General features: G+C 43.3%; 1 pseudogene; it reads left to right on the plus strand.

Annotated features, from left to right (window-relative positions):
• Positions 1–766: 766 nt before the first annotated feature.
• Positions 767–26979, plus strand: part of LOC136676760 (antigen WC1.1-like) — a 63326-nt pseudogene continuing 37113 nt past the window's right edge.

A 26979-nucleotide genomic window follows, 5' to 3' on the forward strand; every position in this document is an offset into this window, starting at 1 on the left:
AATGTGAAAATACAAGTGTTAAAGTAAATGACTGTCATTAAAACACTGTTATTATTACATTTCTTACATTGTAGATTATTCTGTATATTTTTATAATTATATTTTACTTGCAGGGTGCTTGGTAGGTGTCAAATAATTTTTTAGTCAGTTCAATCCTGACTAGATTAATAACATTTATTTGACTGGGTTTAGTTTCTCTGAAGCATTTATGAATGATGAACTAATTTTTCTGTTTGTATTTTTGTTTTGTAATTCAGAAGTAACCTGTAACTTGTTCATCAGAGTGTGTGTTTATTAGAGTGTGTGTTAATCAGAGTGTGTGTTAATCAGAGTGTGTGTTTATCAGAGTGTGTGTTTATCAGTGAGTGGATCAGCTGTGTGCAGGTGCAGCATTAAAGCTCTTCTCCACTGGAGTGTTTCCTCTTTCTGAAGTCAGTCTCCTGTTTGCTGGGGACCCTCTCAGCACACTGCCGTCAGCGTCTCTCCTCACACAAAGACAAACACCTCGAGAACCTAAGGAGGAGTTCTGTCCATCAGCGTCACACTCTTTTGATGAAAATGGAGAAAGAAGAAAATGCCTCCTCTGATTTGTCACTGAAATGTTTGATGATTTCCTCTTCTCTTTCTAATAAGGTAATAGTGAGTGTGATTGGCGGCTGGGGGAGCTCTCTCTCTCTCTCTCTCTCTCTCTCTCTCTCTCTCTCTCTCTCTCTCTCTCTCTCTCTCTCTCTCTCTCTCTCTCAGTTTCTTCAGTCTCTCTGGGGGAGTGGAGGTGAAGTGTGTTCTGCTGCTGAGGTGAATGGACTGTGTGCAGGTCAGAGGGAGATGGACAGCTGTGTGACTCTCATTCTCCTGCTCTCCACATTCACTCTCTCCACAGCTGGTGAGTACACTCTCTACTGATCAGTGAGTGAGCACTTTTAAGCTTTCTGTTCTGTTCTTTATTTGCATTCTTGTATATTCTTTACAGCAGTGAAAAATCTAAGTACATCAGCTTGAGAAGTATACATAAATAGCAAGTATAAAATGTAAGGTGAATAAAAGTTATAAAATCTCATTTAAAGAGTTTTCTTTCGTGTGTCTTTATTGTTGAGTGCTAATATGGGCCAGTAACCACTTGGTGGTTGTGTAATATTAACATTAACATCACACCATTTAATTTACTGAGAATCCTTAGTGGTGAATAACGAGACTTTTTACACCAGTGGTCCTTAACAGGAGGACGTGTAAAAACAGACTGTAGGGAAGTGAAACAGCCAAATGCTTTTAAGAATGAAAGGGCAGATAATAGTTTCTCAGTTAAAGAATTTGACTTATGGTGCTTTTCCACTGCATGGGCCCGACTTGACTCGCTTAAAGCTTGTCGCTTTTCCACTAGAAAAGCTCCCCCGTGAAATGGAGCCGGTGACATCGCAAAACTCTGTGTCTAATGCGAATCGCTGGCTTTGAAAAACACAGTGGTAGACAAAGTACACAAACCATGTACTTGAGTAAAAGTACAGTGCCCAGTTGTGTAAAACACCTTAAGTGAAAATTTAAAGATCAAGATTTAAAGTCAAGATTTCCCTTGAACATCTCCCCCGTATGAGAGTTTGATACTAGTGATGTGTCGGTCGCGAACGAACCGGTTCAAAGAGCCGGCTCTTGTAAGTGAACGACGAGAGCCGATTCCCGTCTAAGACCGAGCCATTTTTTTCTAAGGCTTGTCATTCAACCAATCAGAGAACAACAAGCAAGCTCCAACCCTTCAAGCTGAGACACTTGGTTTTCCTGAATGCCAAAGCCTTCCAAAAAATAGTTGAAGAAAATGTTAAATCAGTTAAATGTTTGTTGACAGTTGTGGTTGTTTTAATCACTACCGTTGAATGCTGCTGTTTTGCACTTTGCAGAGTATTTGTTTATTTTATTACCCAGAAATGGATGATTATTTAATTTAATAAGCTATTTTGTAATACCTAACTTTTGGGTTCCATTGGCTATATTTCAGAGTTTACAAGTGATTTTTTATTAAGGTTTATACAATTGAATGTGTGAGTGCCATCAGTGAGTTATTACAAGATAGCCATAAAAACAATTGGCCATTGCAACACTATTTATTATTTTTAATATTGAACAATAATATTTTGTCCATATAGTCATGTAAAATGTAGGTAATATTGTTCTGTACCAGTGGATATAAGTGGTAAAACAAAGAGCCATTTAGGAGCCAAAAGAGCCGGCTCCCCAAAAATAGCCGAAATTCCCATCACTATTTGATACTCAATGTAAGAGACTTTGATAGTAAGTGTATGAGAGTTTGAGGTTCGGATTTATGATTGGCCTAGAGGGTTGTCATTTAAATGTTCTCTTTCTGATTTGTTTGTAGTCAAATATGCCCCTCCCCCATATGCAGTTAATTTCCTAACAAGTGGAAATCCCAGTCGACCACGTTAAATGGAGCCCAGAGTTCCGTAATAAATTCACCCAATGACATCGACACAATGGCAGACATGCAACGTCTCAACACCTCAAAAGTAGGTCCAGATTGACGTACTCAGTTGATTGAAGAAAGCCTGCTGAACAAGCCAGTTAAAATGTTCATGCATTAAACACTGCTGTATTTAGAGCAGGCTGAATTGATGTTTATGTTCTTTCCTGACATTATGTATATTTTAGAGGTACCTGTATATAATCTGTTAATAGTTGTTCACAACTCAGTTTAGTTTTTCTACCTGTAGATGGATATTTGACATTTTTTTAATATAAAGGGAGCAGCTCTTTGTTATGGAGAGAGATTAGTCTCAAAACACTTGACAAATGCGTAAAGCTTAATCCACAAATTAAAGTTACAAATAGGTTGCACTATGAATACATCCAAATGAATACATCCCAATCTGTATCTCACGGTCTGCTATTTGTACAATTACAGTTAAATTCATAAATACATGTTTTTGGTTTTCATAGATATGTCACAATTTTATGCAGAAATAAATACATTTGTTTCAATTTACATATCATATATTTGTAAAATGTCCGCTACAGGTGACTGTCTGTGAGGAGTTGGTGTGTTCTCCCCGTGTCCGCGTGGGTTTCCTCCGGGTGCTCCGGTTTCCTCCCACAGTCCCAAAACACACTTTGGTAGGTGGATTGGCGACTCAAAAGTGTCCGTAGGTGTGAGTGTGTGAGTGAATGTGTGTGTGTCTGTGTTGCCCTGTGGAGGACTGGCGCCCCCTCCAGGGTGTATTCCCGGCTTGCGTCCAATGATTCCAGGTAGGCTCTGGACCCACGGCGACCCTGAATTGGATAAGCGGTTACAGATAATGAATGAATGACTGAATGATTGCAGTTTTCGGTGGTTTGTGTTCAATTCTGACACAAATTCAGCATTATATTTTTAGGAAATTGATGAACATTGTTTTTTTCTGCTAAGAGACAGAGCGATATTAAATCAATGTAATTGATATTTGTTTTTCATTATGGCACATTTTCCACACATCTGTGTTACAAAAATAATCTCATGTGTATTGCATTTCAAAGAGAAGTTTATTTCTGAAGGACCTCACAATGCAATACAATACAGTTGTGTATTGGTTACTGGCTTTTCAATCTGGCACTAATTCATCTTCATACATTTGTATTTGGATCAGGTGAAATGTGAAAGGGAAGTCTCAAAATCCAAAAAGCCGTGAGAGGAAATTGACAAATATACGTCACAGAAAACACCTGAGTGACTTGATCGACAAATGCAAATTCAGCAATTTACAAGTTCATTTTTAAATTCGAGGCAGTGACTTTACAAATATATGCAATGTAAATGTAAACAAATGTATTAACTTTCACATAAAATTATGATATATCTATGAAAACCAAAAACATGTGTTTGTACAAACTGGATTTGTTTAATATATACCTCGTCAAAGAGTGGTATATTGCACATTCTGCATGTTTTCAGAAAGGAGAGTCTGAAAAGTTCATTTCACTGTGTTTGTGTTGACTCTGTATTGTTTAGGCAGTATGCCATTAAATCTCTGTCCATCAGTTATCACTGTGAAGGAATTATGCCACAATGTGTGTCACACCCATAGTGTGAGAGAATAGTGATGCTTGTTTGATATAAATTTATTAAATGCTTTAGAACATTTTATGACTTTAATTATATGCATGTTTAAAAATTTAAAGGAATTAAACAGCAAAATATTTATTGAGAAAAAATAAACCTCAGGTTGCCATGGGGATTAGCTTGCTAGTGTTGCTGTCTTCACACTGCTCACGTAGGCCTCAACGTAGTCATAGGTAAGTGCTTAGCTTACTATATTAGGGGCAGCCGTTACCTGGTTGTTAGGGAACTGGGCTTGTAACCAAAATGTTGGCGGGTCAATCCCCAGAGCTGGCAAGTCATGACCCGTAGTGTTCACTAGTGTGTGTGTGTGTGTGTGAAAATGTGTTTTTCACTGCACAGATTGGGTTAAATGCGGATAATACAATTATAAAATACTCTGTGTGCAAGCATTCTAATTCTGATTCAAATGTTATGAACAATTACGATGAAATGAAGGGGGTACATTCACATAGGATTTTTGTTGGGTTGTCAGCTATAATGTGGGATGTAAGTATTATTATGAATATGTAAGTATGCCCAAATTTGACGACTCCTATTGGTGGAGATTTTAAAAAACATGTAATCGTGTTCTTTTTGGTCACTTTATCACAACGCTTGAAATTTTAATACTGCATTAACTTGCATGTGTTAACATGTTTAGAGCTTGTCACATAGGAGTGAACCCTCAAAAAGAGTCCAAATGCTGCTAAGGAACTCTTGCAAGGGAGTGGCAGGGTCGCAAGTGGAAGGGGTTGGGATGATGAGGGAAGAGCTTTGAAGCTAGAGGTAGGAGATAAGCAGACACCAGAAGCAAAAGAGTGAGCTCACAGTTTTACCCCACAAGTTTTAAACTGTTCACCACAACAATTTAAATTAAGAAATTAGAGTTTAATTGTCATGTTAAATAAAACACACATTCATATTCAAAGTTTTGGGCATCTTCTTCAATACAATTTTGAACAAGGGGAATGTGTCATAAAAACAGAAAGCACTTTTGGGAACCATGCTTACTGCACTATTGTCCACCTTTCTACCAGGTGGAAAATAAGTCAATCAATTACTGTTTCTGTGCTGTGCAACATCTTAATATAACTAAAATCCACACAGGTCACAGAGAGTCCAGACTCACTGATGGTCCTCACCTGTGCTCTGGGAGAGTGGAGGTGCTTCATGGAGAGACCTGGTCCACAGTGTGTGATGCTGGCTTTGATCAGCAGGATGCAGAGGTTGTGTGTAGAGAGCTGGGCTGTGGGCATCCTGTGGAGGTGCTGGGAGCAGCTGCTTTTGGCCGAGGGGAGGTCCAGGTGTGGTCAGAGGAGCTTCAGTGTAGAGGAAACGAATCTAAGATTTACTTCTGTCCAACATCATCTTCACTCAGACACAACTGCACTCATGATAATGATGTGGGACTGGTGTGTTCTGGTAAAGTATAAATATTTAAGTATTTGCAGATGTTTCTCACACAATACACACAGTGACCTGCTTTTTTCTGTAGTAAACCCTGTAATACCACATTTCATATAATAATATATATGTTTATTGCATGTAAAATACATTACTGTACATCTAACAGCAATAAAGTTACACAACTTCTTTGGTTCTGCACACACGGTCCGTTCTTACAGCTGCACCGATTGTATTGGAGCACTTTGTAGTTCTACAATTACAGACTGTATGTATGTTTGTTTCTGCATACTTGGTTTGTCCCCTTTTACACCTAAGTTTGTCTTTTTTTCCTGCTTATTACATCTTTAAGAACTGACAGTACCCTTGCTGAGTGATATACTCTGCCCCTGTGACATGTCCAACTTAATTCAGTAAATCAGTGTTATTCTGATGACCTGTCAGTGGATTAAATTTTGTGGCTGATAATTACATATATTATGCTCTGAATGTCCTGTTAGTAAATTAATATAAGAAAAGTCTTACCGCTGCAATGTGCCCCATTTTACTGAAAGTTTTACAAAATCCCGTACAGTTCTATAACGTCAGATCTCTCTCTCTCTCTCTCTCTCTCTCTGTGTTGTACAGACAGTGCGAGGTTGGTGAATGGTACCGGTCGCTGTTCTGGGAGAGTGGAGGTTCGTTATGAAGATCAGTGGGGAACAGTGTGTGATAATGGCTGGGATATGAGTGATGCTGCAGTGGTGTGTAGAGAGCTGGGCTGTGGGGAGGCTGTAAATGTTCCCAGTGAAACCCACTTTGGAGCAGGATCAGGACCAATCTGGATGGATGAAGTGGACTGTAGTGGATTAGAGTCTACACTGAAGAAATGTAGATCATCAGGACGTGGCGAACAGAGCTGTCATCATTCAAAAGATGCTGGAGTCATGTGTTCCGGTGAGCTTTGATACATTTTTTTAAATAAAAAAAATTCAATTTAATATTATAGCTCCTATATATCATAAGTTACTTCAAATTTATATTTTCCTTCTGAATTATTTTTCTCTGTAACTAAATCAGTAAATTTCTCATTGTTTATCTATCCATTTTACTTAATGCTAAATGTTGAATCTTCAATGAACTTTCAAATGTGTAGCAGAAAGTAAAAAAGTGTCAACACATTATTTTAGAAGTCCGGGTTGTTGGTGGTTCTCGCTGCTCTGGGAGAGTGGAGGTGCTTCATGGAGAGACCTGGTCCACAGTGTGTGATGCTGGCTTTGATCAGCAGGATGCAGAGGTTGTGTGTAGAGAGCTGGACTGTGGGCGTCCTGTGGAGGTGCTGGGAGCAGCTGCTTTTGGCCGAGGGGAGGTCCAGGTGTGGTCAGAGGAGCTTCAGTGTAGAGGAAACGAATCTCAGATTTACTTCTGTCCAACATCATCTTCACTCAGACACAACTGCACTCATGATAATGATGTGGGACTGGTGTGTTCTGGTAAAGTATGCATATTATTAGCATATATATAATTTTTAAATGATTTACGACTGCAACTGGTTTTCACATGGTACAAACAGTAACCTGCCTTCCATTTCTTGCTAATCTCTGTAATATCAGGTTGCATATAAATATTTTTATATGTAAATTCCATTACCAAACAACAACCAAAGAAATATGGAGAGGAAAGATTAAGATTAAGGTAATAATTAATTGTTTAATTTATTATATTATAATAGATAATGTATAATAGTGTTCTTGGCTTCAAAATGTACCCAAAAGTAAGGCTTTCACTCAAAAACAACACACACACCAAATAACCAAAGGCGGGTTTTGCAAATATAGCTGATTTATTAAATGAAATGTAGTGTTTAATATTGATTGTCCACTCATAATAAAATGAACTAAATCGATACATGAGGAAGAAGAAAGATAATACATCAGTGAGTTTTTCTACCCTAAATATTCTAAAAGGAAACTATAGTTAATCCCAGGAATACAATCCACACCAACCTCTGAGATATGAAATGAACAACATGACCTTACTTTTTCTCTGAAGATTGTAGCATGGGAACTATATTTGAATGATTAAAAATTAATTATGACATAATTAATTATTTTATATATATATATATATATATATATATATATATATATATATATATATATATATGTGTGTATATATATATATATATGTATATATATATTAAAGTCACATTATTATTATTATTATTATTATTATTATTAACCATCTAGTGGATAATGATGATAATACTTTTATTAAGTTTTATGAGTAAATTCCAAACACATTTGGAAAAAGAGTGATTACTCATTAAAAGTTAGGTTAACTTATGTAAAACCCCTCTTATGAATTTTAATAATAGTAATAATAATAATAATAAGAAGAAGAAGAAGAAGAAGAAGAAGAATAGGAAAGTGATACAGGATGTGTTTGACTAAATGTAATCTTACTCTAAGGTAAGCTAACCAATAACTAAAGTATATATTTTATCAAAGGGACAAATAGGCATCAACTAATGAAAGTAATTTTGAGGCCTTACTGCCTTTGCAGTGGTGGTTGCTCAATCCAACCAAAGGACAGAACTTGGTCTGCATTGGTTGAAAAAGGGGGTCCAGACTGGGCCTTGAGGCTCTGCACTGGCAGTCTGGTCCACAGCTTTGTTCAGGTGTTCTCCAAGCAGGAGTGAGAGGGTCAGGGTTTCCACACACAGATGATGTCGCGGTTCTGGCTCGGAGGATAGACTGGAGCCAGCAGGTGGCTGATAGTCGTCTCTATGGCTAAGAGCAAAATTAATGCCAAATGCCCGCTTATTCTTCCCTTATCTGTGGACTAATCTCAGATGTGACTTATTTTGGCCAAAAATAAGTTTCATGTGTTTAATTGACCCTAGCATGAACACAGTAGTAACTGGGCAGTAATGAAACACACAAATGAAAAAAGACGTAGTTTACTTTAACTTTCAACTTAATATAATTTGAGCACAGGACTGCTGTTTTTTTCTACAAACCGGATTCCAAAAAAGTTGGGACACTAAACAAATTGTGAATAAAAACTGAATGCAATGGTGTGGAGATGGCAACATCTAATATTTTATTCAGAATAGAACACAAATCACAGATCAAAAGTTTAAACTGAGAGAATGTATCATTTTAAGGGAGAAATATGTTGTTTCAAAATTTCATGGCGTCAACAAATCCCCAAAAAGTTGGGACAAGGCCATTTTTTACCACTGTGTGGCCTCCCCCCTTCTTCTTACAACACTCAGACGTCTGGGGACAGAGGAGACCAGTTTCTCAAGTTTAGAAATAGGAATGCTCTCCCATTCATGTCTAATACAGGCCTCTAACTGTTCAATCGTCTTGGGCCTTCTTTGTCACACCTTCCTCTTTATGATGCGCCAAATGTTCTCTATAGGTGAAAGATCTGGACTGCAGGCTGGCCATTTCAGTACCCGGATCCTTCTCCTACGTAGCCATGATGTTGTGATTGCTGCAGAATGTGGTCTGGCATTATCTTGTTGAAAAATGCAGGGTCTTCCCTGAAAGAGATGACGTCTAGATGGGAGCATATGTTGTTCTAGAACCTGAACATAGTTCTCTGCATTAATGGTGCCTTTCCAGACATTCAAGCTGCCCATGCCACAAGCACTCATGCAACCCCATACCATCAGTGATGCAGGCTTCTGAACGGAGCGTTGATAACAACTTGGGTTATCCTTGTCCTCTCTGGTCCGAATGACATGGCGTCCCAGTGTTCCATAAAGAACTTCAAATCGTGACTCATCTGACCACAGAACAGTCTTCCATTTTGCCACACTCCATTTTAAAAGACCCCTGGCCCAGTGCAAACATCTGAGCTTGTGGAGCTTGCTTAGAAATGGCTTTCTCTTTGCACTGTAGAGTTTCAGCTGGCAACAGCAGATGGCACGGTGGATTGTGTTCACTGACAATGCTTTCTGGAAGTATTCCTGAGGCCATTCTGTTATTTCCTTGACAGTGGCATTCCTGTTTGAGGTGCAGTGACGTTTAAGGGCCCGGAGATCACGAGCATCCAGTAGAGTTTTACGGCCTTGACCCTTACGCACAGCAATTGTTCCAGATTCTCTCAATCTTTTGATGATGTTATGCACGGTTGATGATGATAACTTAAAAGTCTTTGCTATTTTACACTGGGTAACACCATTCTGGTATTGCTGCACTATCTTTCTGTGCAACAATGGTGGAATTGGCTTCAGAGAGACACTGACACTCTGAGAAGCTCTTTTTATACCCAATCATGTTGTCAATTGACCTAATTAGTGTTAATTGGTCTTCCAGCTGTTCGTTATATGCTCAATTTCCTTTTTCCAGCCACTTATTGCTACTTGTCTCAACTTTTTTGGGATTTGTTGACACTGTGAAATTTGGAATCAACATATTTTTCCTTTAAAATGTTACATTTACTCAGTTTAAACTTTTGATCTGTCATCTATGTTCTATTACGAATAAAATATTGACATTTGCCATCTCCACATCTTTGCATTCAATTTTTATTTACAATTTCTTTAGTGTCCCAACTTTTTAGGAATCCGGTTTGTATTTAATTATCGAGTCATGATGTTGAACACTGCATCACTGAGTACTTTTCAGGCTGAGCTGAGCTGAGCTTAGCTGAGCTGTGTTCTTCTATATGTAGCCCTTGTGTTTGTTGGGGAGAGACATATTGATGTGGGGCCAGGCAACCACAGAGCCAGCTGTGGTCCTGTGTGTCAGGCACCCTGGGATTCTTTGGAACAGGTGGCTAGGCTAGCACAGCAGAGTGAGTGGCAGCGTTTGGGATGCAGAGCCATTTCATCAAGCATTTACTGTTGAAAGCGAGTGATGGGCACGGGGGAGACTCCCAGTAGCGTTTGTTGTCTGGACCTGAAGTGGTGTGTGCCACATCGGCCATGTTCATTATACAATCCGGTGCATACAGTGGTCATGTAAGGGGCTAAACTACCTGCCTGCAAAAGCCTAGCCTCTGACCGGCGCGATTGTTTTATTAGCACAGGTTGATCGCTGTGTAATTATCACCCCTAAGTTTGAGTTCCAGTTATTCTGCTGAGAGCTGATATGATATGGCAACTGGGTTGCCACCTGCTTTTCTCTGGTGCTTTTGTCAGGGTCTTTCCTCAGGGTCATTTATTGTTATCTTTTATATCTGGTGTTATTAACCTTGCTGCTCAAAGGAGAAAGTTTACAGGGCTAATTGTGTGGTGCGGGGAGGTTAACACTAGTGTGGGTTTCATGTGAGTGTGAGTGCCATGTGATTACAGTAATTACAGAGCATTCTTATTTTGATTAAAGTCTTTTTTTCACGTGTTATTAAGGATTTCTTTTTAGTCGGAATCCCAACTTCCACAATTGGCCCAATATTATAATTTCTTTTTTTCTTTTAACCCAAACTGACATTGATGGTACAACTTCTAGAATAACTAATAAAAACCCTTTTATTTGTATTTTTCTAAACCTGTGTTTCGAGATTATTTAACACGGAGCTCTCCTTTGCTCCAGGCCTAAACCATGGGGTAGCGTAGTCTGGCATTAGTACGTAGTGGGCACCACATATACCTGAGCATCACATTCTCTCTGAGCATCAAATTCCCCTCTCTTTCAGAGCTCTCGTGCTGCAGTCTTATGGGCAGTCCTTTCATACCTTGTGATTGTCCAGAGTCCATAGGCTGTATCTCATGTCAACACAGAGAAATTATTAATTTGACATGTGACCATTTTGTAGTGGAGTACAGACCAGATAACCAGATCGAAATGAAAAGTTTTGAATTAAACTTTTCCAGTCTGAATAAGACCTCTCGTCTGTGACAGCATCCAACCTTCCACAGGACTGTTTGTGCCCGCGGGGGGTCAAAGCCCCACATACACGCACACACATAAGCTGAAACATCAAAGGACTTGAGAAGGACACTTTCAACACATGGCCCCAACGACCCCCCCCTCTTCAGGAGATAACCTATTTTATAATGCTCTTAAGAGACAGGAACCTCAAACACAAGGAAGGGTTATAATCCCGTTTATGACGAAATGGCACCTCAATGTCTCGGTATCTCCGCGGGAATCAACAGATGTTCAGAAAGGGGCAACCTCGAATTGAACCCCATTGATTCCCGCCGAAGCATGGATCAACAGCGACACCAAATGGACACTGGCGAAACTACGCCTCGCTCGGAGTCGCTGGAAAACAATAGCGGAAAATAATCAAACTCTGATTATTTGGGTATTAAACCTATGTATTAATGTCACGTTCTGTACCCTCAGATGAATGCCTACCTCCTAATGAAATGTTGTATATTGTGGACTGTTCCTATCGTGAATAGAAATCCTACCTCTGAATAGGACTAAACGAATTAATATTCTTTCCCAGCATAGCATCATAAATGGGACGTAAAGATGAAACCTTATGTAACTGTCTGATGTTAATAGTCCAATGTACTCATTGTTATATGTTGATAACAGGTATAAGAATTTTGATACGAGAAATTCATATTCTTTATGTGTGAATCAATGATTCAAACCCCCTTCGACTCTCTCCCCCTAGCGAGAGTCACGTGAGACTGAATTTGTGTCCAATCAGAAAGAGGACTCCTCCCGTTAAGGCGTGACCGCGCCAGCCTTGAAAACAGAGAGCAGCCCAACGCAGTTCAGTTCGAAGTTCAACCGAGTTCGAAGTTCAACTGAGAGCTCGACAGAAGTAACGAACCACGAAAGAAAGCCAAGAAGAGTTCAACCGACGAGAAGAAACTTTGAACGACAAAGAAACATTTTCTTCTCCAGGCCGACAACGAAACAAAGGAAAATCTCAGACTTCAGAAAAAGCTTACGAGAGACGTCTCGAAATTAGCTAAGAGTACGAAGTTTTACTAATACGTCGAGTAGTTTTGAATATCTCTTTTCTTTCAATCTTGTTTATGTTTTATTACCCATCGAAGTGTAATCTCACGACTGATCAAAGCAGGTGAACTTATTCGTGGCCAGAGTAAGAAAACACCTCCGAGATAACTGAACGTCGTAGAATAAGTAAGTTTATTGAACCGATTTTCAGTTCTGGATCCGCAATAACCAGCGGAACTTTCGTCCAAACGTCCATATAGTTGGACTCTCCCACTCACGACACTGAGCCAGAGGATTCTGCCGCCGGCGTCATCACGCTCCGAGTACGCCAAGGCGACTCAACCGACGAAGAAAAGCCTCCATGCGGACTCAGCCTGGAAACTTCTGAGACCGCGAAATCAAGCAAGACGCCATAACTCCCCGGACCTCAGAGAGCCTTTGTACGCAACGAGTGGTGAGAATCGACGAAAAAGTAAGCTAAACTTATGCATTTCCAGAGCTGAGAACCGAATTAAGTCTCTTGATAAATTTTGTATTAATTAAACCTTAGTTAGCAACTTTAGTCACAAGCCAGAAGCGCCTAGCTCACCTTTAAGCTCGAATCAGTTCCCCTTACCGGACACCGTGAGATTACAGGGTTGTGCTATGTTAATTAAATATCTTTCTCTTTGTTAATAAAACTCTCATTATTTGAAATCACAGTGTTTGCAGTTTGTTCATTAGAATTTCTGAAAATCCTGAAGAACTCACTTAGCTTGATTATTATTCATTCTCAGACTAATTATTAACGTTTTAATTGCTTAAGCCAATTGTAAACTTTAATTAATATCATTAAGTCAAATATCAGAGATTGAGGAGTTTGAATAAGGTCAACGCTATAAAACAAATAAATAAATAAAAAAAAATATATGTATATGTATTTGTGGGGTACCTTACTACACTACATATACAAACATTATTTATTTTGGCGCCCAACGTGGGGCCAGGAAAAAGGCTTTTAATGTAAAACTGCAAAACACTGAAACAATCTCAGCTTGGGTTTATGAAATACTTTCCGCTGTTGTGTTACTGAATAACGATTGAGATTCAAAGCTTGATGTGGGTAATTTCGTCTTGTGTTTGTTACTTTTGAAAAACTGTTGTGATATATACCGGTTAGAAAATAAGCTTGGTTGTTTTTGAAGAGCGCGGCTCTGCGCCATTTTGCATGCATTAAATTGAGGCTTGGGTACACCCCCATTACGCGGAACTCCGTTCTGGGATAAGTACCGTCGGTTCGACCCCTCAGCCGCGAATCCCGGTGAGAAACCACCGAACCGAATACCCCCGTTCGTTTTAAACTGGGTCGCTACCAGCGTTAATAACGAGATCGCGCGCTAGGCGATTGGGAGGTTATTAAACAGCCGAAAATACGGCTTGTGTGAAGAGCGATCTGCTCTTGTCAGCTGTTCCAGTTAAACTGAACGTGTATTCAGAAAAGGAACGAACCCCTTTGAAGGGGCGGAGCTGAAACTAAGGAGGGAAACTCAAAACGCCCCCAAAACAGAGGAAGACAAATTCCCTCTTGTGGTATAAGTGCATAATTGCAGGGAAAAATACTTCATAACTAGCGTCCATTGAAGCGTGTCCTCCCGTGCTCCTCCTTGTGGTCAAGCGGTGCTACCCTTGACGTTTGATTCCCGTACACCCTCTAGTGGTTGGGAGGTTGTCCGCCGAGACAACATAAGTGTTTAGCAGCCCTCTGGTGTTTAAAAGTTGTCATTACAAATGAAATTCTTTTAAAATACCTTAGTGTAAAATCTCTGTTCCCCTTTTAAAATCTTAATTTTTATTTTTTTGATAGAGTATCTGAGCGTTTAAAATCTTTATCCCATTTTAGATTTTAATTTGATAATGCCCTCTAGTGTTGAAACTTCCCGCTACAGTGGAAATTCCCATTTGTGTTATATTGTCTGCTAGTGCCGTGCTTATTGGAATTCCCACCAGCGCCGACTGGTGTCCATTGCTGCTATTGCATTGTAACTTGCTTGTCGCCCTCTGGTGTCCTAGTCTGGTATTACAATTTAAGTTCAACTTAAACACTGAAGCTCGCTGTTGCCATTCAGACTTACCTTCAGTACCCTCTGGTGGAGAAAACTTGCTATCGCAATTGAAATTGTCGACCAGTTCACACTGATAAGACCTGGTATCACAGCTCTAGTGGCTATCTCTAAACTCTGCACATCTGAATAATTACAAGTAAAGGCTTGGAAGCATAATAAGTTGATACAACTACAGCAGACAGTGTGCAGTAATTAGAGATTGAAACTTTAACTTGATACCAGATCACAAACACAGTTAAAAGAGAGAATCTTTTAATCTTGCTATTCTTAATAATTCTTTAATTCGGAAAATTCTTTTACTTTCATAATTCCTTAATTGGAAATTATATCTAGTAATAAATCTTACTTAAATTTAAAATTCTTTAATCCAAATTTTTCGACAATTCTTTAATAAAATATTTTTAATAATTTTAATTATTGGAAAATTTTTATTAATAAAATTTTTTTTTTCTCTCTTCTTACTCACTTGCGTATAGCAACTGTCATTCCACCCTCTCCTACTAACAGACTTCCCTTAGAGATTCACAAGTGAACTCTAACACCATACATACTAGCAGTTACTCTTAGAGCACTCGGTACAGGTGAAGTTAGTTCGATTTAGTTAGTAAAGGGATTAACAGAATTAATCCTAACTAAATAGAATTAAGTTACACCTCGCAGTTAAAACACAGCTAACATGGCAGAAGGGACTTTTTCCTCGGAAGTATATGTACAAGGTTTGTGGGATGAGGCATTCTCTGTTCTGACCAGCATCACCAGTGATGTGATGCCTGGATTCGCAGAGACTGTGCAGAAGACCTCCCTGGTCGGCCGTGACCACATGGTGGCTAAGTGGGTAGAGAACCACTTAACCCACATGGCCAAGGGCAAGTCCCTAACGGAGGCATTAGGTCAAATAGCCATCCTCGCTTTAGTACAGCTCAGAGCCAGCGAACGTGAGCTCGAGGTATCACAGCGACAGCAGGCAAAGGTAGAGGCAGAGTTAAGTCAACTTCAAAGCGAAATAGCTGAAGGGAACACACTGCCCCAGGTCACACCTGATGTGCCACCTAGTGCCGCTACAGAAAGGCAAGACCAGCAGGAAGATAGTGAGGATCAGGAACCAGACTCAGGGACCGTAACCTTTAGAGCTGCTGCAGCACCTCCTCTGGTATCAACGGGTATTTCACCTTCCCCTGTGTCTCCTGTCAGTCGTCCCTTACACCGCCCTGCTAGACCCACAGCACTGCAACCCAGTGTCTGGTCCCCTCAACCTTTACCCTCTCATGGTCCCTCATATAAGGACCTAGATAAAATCGCGCGTAATATAACCCGCTTTGATCCCAAACCTGACGGTTCTAATGATATCTTTTCCTACCTAAAAGATATTGACTTTTACCTCCAAAGGTTCCCCGGGATCACCATAGATGACAGACTATATGTGATTAAACTGACCTCCAACCGAGACGTCAGCAACTTCATTGAACGTCAGCCAGACTATGTAAAAGCGCGATATGATGTGCTGTGCCAAGCCTTGGAGGACGAATTCTCCAATCACCTGTCACAGACCGGACTGGCCGCTGCTTTGAACATAAAACAGCAACGCCAGGAATCCCCTCAGCAATATTATAACCGACTCAGACAGGCGTACTTCGGACCTAGAAATGACTCCGGAATGGAGGAAGAGTTAAATTTCAAATCACTATTTATCCAAAACCTCCATCCCCACACCAGTCATCAGTTGGGAGTCTCAGCTTGCCCTCGCACCCTGTCTAGCAGACAGCTGCGCGATTTAGCACTCAGAGGTTTCCTAAAATCCCAACAAATTCCCAACAGGCGGTCCGAATCCCCCCAAGTCTTCAATGTCGACTCCAACTCCCCACATTTAGAGTTAGAAGGTGCCACCCAGGCCGATCCACCAAGATCCGCCCTGGATCCTTCCTCCACTCCATGGACTAGTGAGGGCCCGAAACCTCATCCGCCCTCACACCAATACAAGCGCTACCCTCCTCGCAGGCCAGACAGAAATCACGACAAAGATTTCTGGAACCCTCGGGACAGGGCTGGGTATGGTCGTGACTATTACCCTGTAGAAAACCGCGGTGCGGGCCGTGGAAAACCATCACATCCCCATAAGGGATATGAGCGAACAGCTCCGAACCAGCTTTCTGATTCCTATAGAGAAAAGAAAGAGAAATACTGGTATCAAAATAAAGAGAATCACGCTAAAGACAAGCTTAAAGGCAAGGAACTCAGCTCTAAAGAGTTAGAGGACATCCGCCGAATGCTTGCAATGATTTGCAAAGAGAAAAAGAAAAACCCTGACGTTCTTTCTATCACCTCTTCGCGGTCTAACCCAAAGCCATCCTCTAACCCCCCAGAAATGTTAGAGAGTTATGTAGGAGAAGTGACAAGCAAAGCTCCGTCTTGCAGCGCACCGTGCGATCTCCTCGTGACCCAAACAAACACTGAAAACCCGATGATACAGGGGGGTGACTTGCAACCACCCTCCAGTGCTGTTTTAGTTGTTCAGTTAGACGGTAAAGAAGGTTTAACGCCAAATGACCCTTCAGTCATTGAAGGCGACACACCCGTCCGACAATTCATGGGACACTTGACTGAGAAAGGGGTTGCACGCAAATTCTACTTGTCCACCATTGTGGAAAGAAGGCTAGTACATGAGGCCCTGTTGGACACTGCATCAGATGTCACGCTCATGTCTTCCGCCTTATTCCACCAGGTTCGAGCCATTGCGCGGCGTGAAAATCGCGAGATACAGCTCCAAAACTGTTCTCTTAAAATTCAGCCGTATTCACATGCAGGCCTCACTATCCAATCTATGGCACTAATACACTTAGCCATTGGACCAATGACTTTAGTGCATCCAGTCCATGTGTCTCCTCTCGAAACAATTCCCTTCCTCATCGGCAAGGATCTCCTTAATCGCTCTCCAAATGTCAGTGGTGCAGAACAAAAGTGAATTACGTCGGTCTGCTCGTAAGCACCGATGGTGTTGAACCACAAGTGAGTCGAGTGCAAGGGGTAACAAACCTTGCAGCACCCACCAATCTTAAGGAACTCCGCAGTTTCTTAGGAGTATGCAACTACTCACGACAATTCATAGAGAACTACGCGGACCTAGCTCGTCCACTTTATGACCTCCTGAAAAAGGACACTCCGTTCACCTGGGGCGAAGCCCAAGAACACGCCATGCAGGCACTGAAATCGAAACTGTGCACGGCTCCATGCCTTGCCTATCCTGACAGTAGCAAAGAATTCTACCTAGAAGTAGGGTTCTCGGACCACTGTCTCAGCTCCGGTCTGTACCAATTACACGACAGAGACAAACGTGTCATAGCCTATGCTAGTAAAACTATGCTGGCTGCCGAAAACAAATACAGTGACTGCGAAACAGCACTACTAGCAACAGTGTGGGCAGTCAAACATTTCTCCAACTACCTAGGTGGTCAGAAGGTGATTGTTGAAACTCATCATCAACCAGTCACTTTCCTAAACAGCCAACGAATTCGAGAGGGTGTAGTAACTAACGCTCGAGTAGCATCTTGGCTAATGGCTCTCCAAAGCTTTGACTTAGAGGTACGTTACGCGCAAAACTACAAGAGCCCCCTAGGCACAGGCCTTGCTTCTTGCAGGCGATGCGAAGGAAACATTCCTTCCCAAGTGCCACAAACTCCAGAAACCCTCTTACCCACCGTGGCTAACCACCACTATTTCGATCCTAACACATGCAAAGACCTTGTCACTGCGTATGTAGATGGTTGTTCGTTCCGCCAAGAACACACCCTGATGGCAGGGGTGGGTATTATCGGAATAAACGGATGGCCTCACGAACCCCTAAGTTTCAAATTGGGTGCTCAGTCCTCCCAATATGCTGAAATAGCAGGAATTCTCATCACAATCCAGTCTGCAGTCCAGAAAAGCGTAAAAACGTTGGTGATCTGCACAGACTCCAACTACGCGCGCCTAAGCTTCACATGCCACTTGAGACTGTGGAAAACCAACAACTACACCACGTCAAACAAAAAGCCAGTTAAACACAAAGAGCTTTTCGCGGCATGCGAACACTTGGTAGACACACATGACCTGCAGATCTACTGGAAGAAAGTGAAGGGTCACTCCCGAGTCCCGGGAGATGACAAAGAATTCAATGATCAAGCAGATGGCTTAGCCAAACAAGGGGCCCGCGAAGGCACATCGTGGACATTCGATCCCTCCATTTTTCCAAACCCACCCGACATCGAAGTCCTAGCTGTCACACGGTCTCGAACTGTAACGAAGGCGTCGCCTGACAATGCCAAAACTACCATTGTCTCTATTAACCCTGCTTTTTCGGACGCCGACTTAGTTACTCTCCAAGCTCGAGACCCATCAATTTCTAAAATGCTTAACCATGTCTCTGACCCATCTACTAATCCAATCGCAGCACAGGATCTTGACACCATACCAGGCCTTAAAGACCTATACGGCGCCAGAGCGTCCCTCCAAGTCGTCAAAGGCTTGCTAGTTCATGCCACTGACTCGCACACTTCACCTACGTTCGTGGTTCCTCAGTGCCACAGGGGGGTGATGCTGATGCACGCCCATGACTCCCCATCTGCGGGACACAAAGGGGTCAAAGCAACACACCATGCGCTCAGGCAGGTGGCATATTGGCCCCACATGGTAAAAGATGTGGCTGACTACATTAAAGGCTGTCTGGTATGTTGCCAATTTCAATCCTCGAATCCTCTTCATAGAGCCCCTTTGCAAAAGAAAGGAGTATCCTTCCCTTGGTCAAACCTCCAGATAGACTGGGTTGGACCACTCACTCGAACAGTAAGAGGTAACAAGTACTTCCTCACAGTCACGTGTGCATTCACTAAATGGGTAGAATGCCTCCCCGCACCGAATGACACAGCGCTAACCACTGCATACTTACTGATGAACCATGTCTTCTCACGGTTTGGCCTACCCAGCCGTGTCGACTCTGACAGAGGGACACATTTCACAGCTGAGGTCATGCAGCAGCTCTGGCAACTCTTAGGAGTAAAAGCCAGCCTTCACATTAGCTACCATCCTCAAAGCTCAGGTCAGGTAGAGCGAGCCAACCGAACTGTTGTTAGCATACTGAAAAAGTACGTAGCAGCAAACCAACGAGACTGGGATGTCAAACTCCCCCTCGTACTGATGGCCATACGGGCGACCCCACACGACGCGGTCGGGGTCTCACCCTTTGAGTTGATGACAGGGAGACAAATGACTCTGCCTCTACATCTGTTATATCAGCCAGGTGAAGCTAGCATAGCCGTAGCCTACACCACTCATCAGTATATGGAGGACCTGCAGAAACACCTCAAAGCTACTTTCGCCTTTGCCCAGCAGAAACTGGAAAGAAGTGCAGAAGGTCGCAAAGCGTACTACGATCACAAAGCATCCCACGATGAACTCCAAATAGGGGACAAAGTATGGTACTACATCTTTGTCCAACCTGTTGGAAGGTCGCGAAAAACGGGGGAATTTGGCCCGCAAATTCCTACCCCGATGGTCCGGTCCCTATAAGATAACAGACAAACTGTCCCCCGTTGTTTACAGGATCAAAATAAACAAAGCTCGGGGCAGTACTGAACTCAAATGGGTCCACCGCAACCAAATCCGACCACACACAACCCCCATGGGACTTGTAGGGGATACTAACGCTTGTGTTAGATCATAAACGACAGAACCAAAGGCAGGAAGGGTGTTAGTTAACAAACAACTATAACCTTCTACTCACACCTTAGTTCTCCTATCCCTTTTCCCTTTTTCTCTCACTCTTTAGCAGGCAACGAGCTTCTAACCAGACTGAGGACACTCAGGGTGCAAGACCCTAGTCCCTCATCGTCAATTATTATAAAGTGTTTACCCTAGGAAAATTTTATCAAAAGGGGGGTATCGTGAAAATTTTATAATTTGTCTAAACGACTCGGCGTAAATACCCTAAATCTAACCATGAGCACCTCTTCCGGTAGGATGGCCCCGCTGCTCATTCTCCTGATCGTCGGCTCCCTAGGAACCGCCGTGCTCTCTGAAGTGATCGAACCAGGTCCTGACTCAGGAATAATACTGAAAGACCAGCCGGGACTGCTAATCACTAATTGCCGCCTCCATACCCAGAGAGTATTTGTACGGTTGAATCCCGCCGAAGCGTGTAGCAAAAACCTACCGATAACCACTCTGCAGACTGGCCGGAATGGAGTTAGATGGACTGAGGAAGCTATCAGCCATGCTGAAGCCGACGTAACTCACATGCTCCGCCAGCTACAAAAGTTTACCGTAACGCAATCAGAACTAAATGGTTTTAATAAACGACCTAAACGCTTCATAGGCGGATTGCTAATGGCAGCTGCAACTGTGGGATCACTACTGAGTCTCGGAACGTCCGCCGTCAATGCCGTCAATGTAGCCATTGTTAAACGTCAAGTAGGGGAATTACAAGCGGAAATTCCGAATATTAAAACCCAATTAGACAAACAGCAGCAGCACCTGCAAACCATTGGGCAAACCCTACGTGGCACCGTCGTAGTGCTCAACGCTCACAGTGTCGCCTTGAACAAAACGCTCCAGACGGTTAACTCCATGCTTTCAGTAGTACAACTTGACCTTGCCCACATCCAGCTTGTGAATATGTTATTGTCTGATATGCTACAAGAAATCAGCTCCTCTGTAGATAGCCTAGCCATGGGGAGAATTCCTCCCTACCTGGTGCCTCTATCCTTAGTACAGGAGATTTTATCTACAGCAACTCGAGAAGTAGTTACTGACCTCCAGGCTCACCTAGCCTATACCTTAGGTAGCGCCATCCCAATTTATGTTAATCCTCAAGACCGAGAATTAGCATTCATTATTAACCTTCCCATAATGGCGCCTGAAAACATATACCGTTTGAAAGATGTTGTCAACGTTGGCTTCTGGCAAGATTCTGCCTACGTTCGTGTGAAAACAACATCTCTTGTAGCATACCAAGACGATAACCCTGACCTATATCTGGTACCCAATTTGCTTATGTGCACACTCACTAAAGACATTCACTACTTGTGCCCTAGCAAACCTTTCATTCGTGACAGCGCAAATGGGATCTGTGGCCTTAAGCCTATGATGAGTAATACTCAATGCCCGGTAGTCGTCACGCCCCAACGTTTGGTAACCAGTACCCAAGCTGAAATTGTTGGAAATCGTTGGTTGGTTAACACCCCCTTTAGAGAGGCCCTACTAACTTATGATCAACATGACACCTCAGAAAGGGTACTCCTTCCTAGCCAAACCTTCTGGGTAGACGTCCCCGTAAACGCAATCTTACATGTAGGAGACCTGGCCCTGTATCACCTAAACCCTGACCAATATGAGAGCGACATAGAAATCTCAGAGTTCTTCTCCAAACACACCATCGAGCTAGATACTAAAACACTAACTCGCCTAGAATATGAGGGAACCCAAGTCATTGACCTAACCCCCATAGATAACACCCTTAGAGAACTGTCGTCTCAACCCCTATGGCCAGTTCAGCCTGTCACCTATGCATGGTCCACCCCGGACACCTTACTAGTTACCCTGGTAGGATTAGGATATCTTCTGACCTTTGGTATAGCTTGGTTCTATTTCAAACGCACTCAAGCCCTCCAGAGCAGGTTAGAAACTTGGTCTAATAAAATGGTCAAATTCGTCAGACATAAAAGAGCCCAGAGAGGTGAACCCCCAAGTTTTAGATATGAAGCCGAAGGCCATGTCAAAGAATCAGCTCTCGAGGTTGCGTTTGAACAAGACCTACCCCTAAATAATTAGAATCCCTTCAGCATGCAAACATACACATTCCATATACACCCATACACTAATAGGAATACATCAGCTCTGGAAATGTGTTTGAATATGCTTGCTGATCTCACCTTCCTCCACAGCAAAAGTTCTTTTCAGCTCCATGATCCCTGCCGAACCATAAAACTGAAAAGAAAGGGGGGAATGTAGTGGAGTACAGACCAGATAACCAGATCGAAATGAAAAGTTTTGAATTAAACTTTTCCAGTCTGAATAAGACCTCTCGTCTGTGACAGCATCCAACCTTCCACAGGACTGTTTGTGCCCGCGGGGGGTCAAAGCCCCACATACACGCACACACATAAGCTGAAACATCAAAGGACTTGAGAAGGACACTTTCAACACATCGCCCCAACGACCCCCCCCCCCCCCCCTCTTCAGGAGATAACCTATTTTATAATGCTCTTAAGAGACAGGAACCTCAAACACAAGGAAGGGTTATAATCCCGTTTATGACGAAATGGCACCTCAATGTCTCGGTATCTCCGCGGGAATCAACAGATGTTCAGAAAGGGGCAACCTCGAATTGAACCCCATTGATTCCCGCCGAAGCATGGATCAACAGCGACACCAAATGGACACTGGCGAAACTACGCCTCGCTCGGAGTCGCTGGAAAACAATAGCGGAAAATAATCAAACTCTGATTATTTGGGTATTAAACCTATGTATTAATGTCACTTTCTGTACCCTCAGATGAATGCCTACCTCCTAATGAAATGTTGTATATTGTGGACTGTTCCTATCGTGAATAGAAATCCTACCTCTGAATAGGACTAAACGAATTAATATTCTTTCCCAGCATAGCATCATAAATGGGACGTAAAGATGAAACCTTATGTAACTGTCTGATGTTAATAGTCCAATGTACTCATTGTTATATGTTGATAACAGGTATAAGAATTTTGATACGAGAAATTCATATTCTTTATGTGTGAATCAATGATTCAAACCCCCTTCGACTCTCTCCCCCTAGCGAGAGTCACGTGAGACTGAATTTGTGTCCAATCAGAAAGAGGACTCCTCCCGTTAAGGCGTGACCGCGCCAGCCTTGAAAACAGAGAGCAGCCCAACGCAGTTCAGTTCGAAGTTCAACTGAGTTCGAAGTTCAACTGAGAGCTCGACAGAAGTAACGAACCACGAAAGAAAGCCAAGAAGAGTTCAACCGACGAGAAGAAACTTTGAACGACAAAGAAACATTTTCTTCTCCACGCCGACAACGAAACAAAGGAAAATCTCAGACTTCAGAAAAAGCTTACGAGAGACGTCTCGAAATTAGCTAAGAGTACGAAGTTTTACTAATACGTCGAGTAGTTTTGAATATCTCTTTTCTTTCAATCTTGTTTATGTTTTATTACCCATCGAAGTGTAATCTCACGACTGATCAAAGCAGGTGAACTTATTCGTGGCCAGAGTAAGAAAACACCGCCGAGATAACTGAACGTCGTAGAATAAGTAAGTTTATTGAACCGATTTTCAGTTCTGGATCCGCAATAACCAGCGGAACTTTCGTCCAAACGTCCATATAGTTGGACTCTCCCACTCACGACACTGAGCCAGAGGATTCTGCCGCCGGCGTCATCACGCTCCGAGTACGCCAAGGCGACTCAACCGACGAAGAAAAGCCTCCATGCGGACTCAGCCTGGAAACTTCTGAGACCGCGAAATCAAGCAAGACGCCATAACTCCCCGGACCTCAGAGAGCCTTTGTACGCAACGAGTGGTGAGAATCGACGAAAAAGTAAGCTAAACTTATGCATTTCCAGAGCTGAGAACCGAATTAAGTCTCTTGATAAATTTTGTATTAATTAAACCTTAGTTAGCAACTTTAGTCACAAGCCAGAAGCGCCTAGCTCACCTTTAAGCTCGAATCAGTTCCCCTTACCGGACACCGTGAGATTACAGGGTTGTGCTATGTTAATTAAATATCTTTCTCTTTGTTAATAAAACTCTCATTATTTGAAATCACAGTGTTTGCAGTTTGTTCATTAGAATTTCTGAAAATCCTGAAGAACTCACTTATCTTGATTATTATTCATTCTCAGACTAATTATTAACGTTTTAATTGCTTAAGCCAATTGTAAACTTTAATTAATATCATTAAGTCAAATATCAGAGATTAGAGGAGTTTGAATAAGGTCAACGCTATAAAACAAATAAATAAATAAAAAAATATATATGTATATGTATTTGTGGGGTACCTTACTACACTACAATTTTGTGATTAGGGTCCTGAGCTACACTACTGTTGCTCCACTGTGTTGATGTCACATCCTGGCCCAATCTTGTTTGTTTTCCCCCGCCATGCGCTCGCTTAGCACATGGCTCTGTCTGTCTGTTATTGTCCATGTCTCCGCCTTTGTTCCGCCTCCTTGTCCTTTACCCTCGTTATCTGTGTCAGGTGTGTCTCGTTTGTTCATGTATTTAAGTTTCGTTGTGTCACTTCCTAGGATCGGTCATTTGTTTTGTATTGGATTGTTTTGTATTGTATTGTTCAGTATTGTATTTTTTAGTATTGTTTGCTATGTTCAAGTCGTGTTGTTCCGTGTTGTTCCCATTCCTACTCGTTCTCATCTCTAATCAAGTTATTTATCATCTGTTCCTCGGTTCGTGTTTACCCTCAAGTTCGTTTGTGTTTGTTTTGTTCTTTCGTTAATAAAGTATCTGTGTTGTAGCGTGTGCGTCCGTCTCTGTCAGTTCGCCCTTCGCGTGATCCTCGCTATCCGTGACAAAATGACCGATCAACCAAAGGATGCAGCAAACACAGGCAGTCCATTCGCTGGGTGTGCGATTCGCCGGACGGCACTCCGTACAGGCCCTAGAGATCCCGTGGAGTATGTTTTAGAGGCGGCTGTGGAATGGAGTAGCCGGCTCCAGTACGTACACGCCAGAGCTGCTCAGTGCCTTAAGGAGGAGTCGACTCAGGAATCAAGTGATTGCTTCAGCGGGAATCGTAGGAGCCGCCAAAAGAAGCAGGCTGGAGTCTCCCACTCGCTGGTAGATTACCCCCTCAGGTCCGGGGGAATTTTTTTTGGGGGGGTTAAGGGTAGGGGCTGTTAGCCTCCAACCTCAGGACAACGGAGGTGAGGCTAACAGGGGCGCATCTCCAGGGGAACTACGGTTGAAGAAGTCCCTCAAGAGTGCGCCCATCAGTCCCCCTAAACCCTTAACAGCTCCAGTTCATGACGTCATCGCAGGGCCCCCTGCCTCTGTGGACATCGCTGCAATCCCTCCTGACCTCCAGAAGAAGCTTGCAAGCCTCTTGGCAAGTCTGGAGGTCTCCATGAAGGCGGCCACCCAGGCCGCCTCTGTCCCCGTGAAAGCGGCACCTCCAGCCGCTTCTGTCCCCGTGAAAGCAGCGCCTGCAGCCGCTTCTGTCCCCGTGAAAGCGGCGCCTCCAGCCACTCCTGTCTCCGTGAACGCAGCGCCTCCAGCCGCTCCTGTCTCCGTGAACATGGAGCCTCCAGCCGCTCCTGTCTCCGTGAACGTGGCGCCTCCAGCCGCTCCTGTCTCCGTGACTGTGGCCCCGGCCGCTTCTGAACCCGTGACTGTGGCCCCGGCCGCTTCTGAACCCGTGACTGTGGCCCCTGCCGCTTCTGAACCCATGACTGTGGCCCCTGTCGCTTCTGAACCCGTGACTGTGGCCCCGGCCGCTTCTGAACCCGTGACTGTGGCCCCGGCCGCTTCTGAACCCGTGACTGTGGCTCTGGCCACTTCTGAACCCGTGACTGTGGCCCCGGCCGCTTCTGAACCCGTGACTGTGGCTCCGGCCACTTCTGAACCCGTGACTGTGGCCCCGGCCGCTTCTGAACCCGTGACTGTGGCTCCGGCCGCTTCTGAACCCGTGACTGTGGCTCCGGCCGCTTCTGAACCCGTGACTGTGGCCCCGGCCGCTCCAGGTCGTGTTCATAGGTCGGCCCCATGGACTTCGGGGCTGATTCCCAGAACTGTGCCCAGGCTGGCAACTTGGACAGTCCCACAGACGTTTACCAGTCCTGGGTACCCTCCAGTTGTAATTCCCATGTCTGTTCCTGTCTCTGTCATCGTCCCTGTGCCTGTGTCTGCCTTGGTCTCTGTCCCTGTCTCTGTGTTCATGTCTGTTCCCTGTTCCCCTGCCAAGTCCAGTCCAGTCCAGTCCCAGTACCTAGCCTCAGTTCCGTCACATGTCTTGTCTCCATTCCAGTCCCCTGTTTATAATCACGTTCAGTTTCAGTCCCCATCCAGTGTCCAGTCTAATGTCCAGTCTTCTGTATCTAATACTGTTCTGTCTCCAATCTTGTCTCCGTTGTCTACACCCGTCCAGTCTCAGTCCCCATCCAGTGTTCAGTCAAATGTCCAGTCACGTGTGCCTGCTCCTGTCGGGTCTCCGAATCTGTCCTCTGTCTTTTCACGATTCCCGTCTCTTTTTTCTAGTCCTGTCCAGTGTCCGTTTAAGTCGAGTCTCTTGTCCCCAGCTCCATTTCCTGTCTTGTCCTGAGTCTTGTGGTTTCGTTTTTGTTTTGTTTCTCCTGGCCCCTCCTGCGCCAGCTCCTGGGGAGTCTAGTTTTTCGCGCCCCGGGAGTTGCGCGTCTTGGAGGGGGCATCTGTCACATCCTGGCCCAATCTTGTTTGTTTTCCCCCGCCATTGGCTCGCTTAGCACATGGCTCTGTCTGTCTGTTATTGTCCATGTCTCCGCCTTTGTTCCGCCTCCTTGTCCTTTACCCTCGTTA

Source organism: Hoplias malabaricus, chromosome 2, assembly GCF_029633855.1.
Source record: "Hoplias malabaricus isolate fHopMal1 chromosome 2, fHopMal1.hap1, whole genome shotgun sequence".
Classification (NCBI taxonomy): Eukaryota; Metazoa; Chordata; class Actinopteri; order Characiformes; family Erythrinidae; genus Hoplias; species Hoplias malabaricus.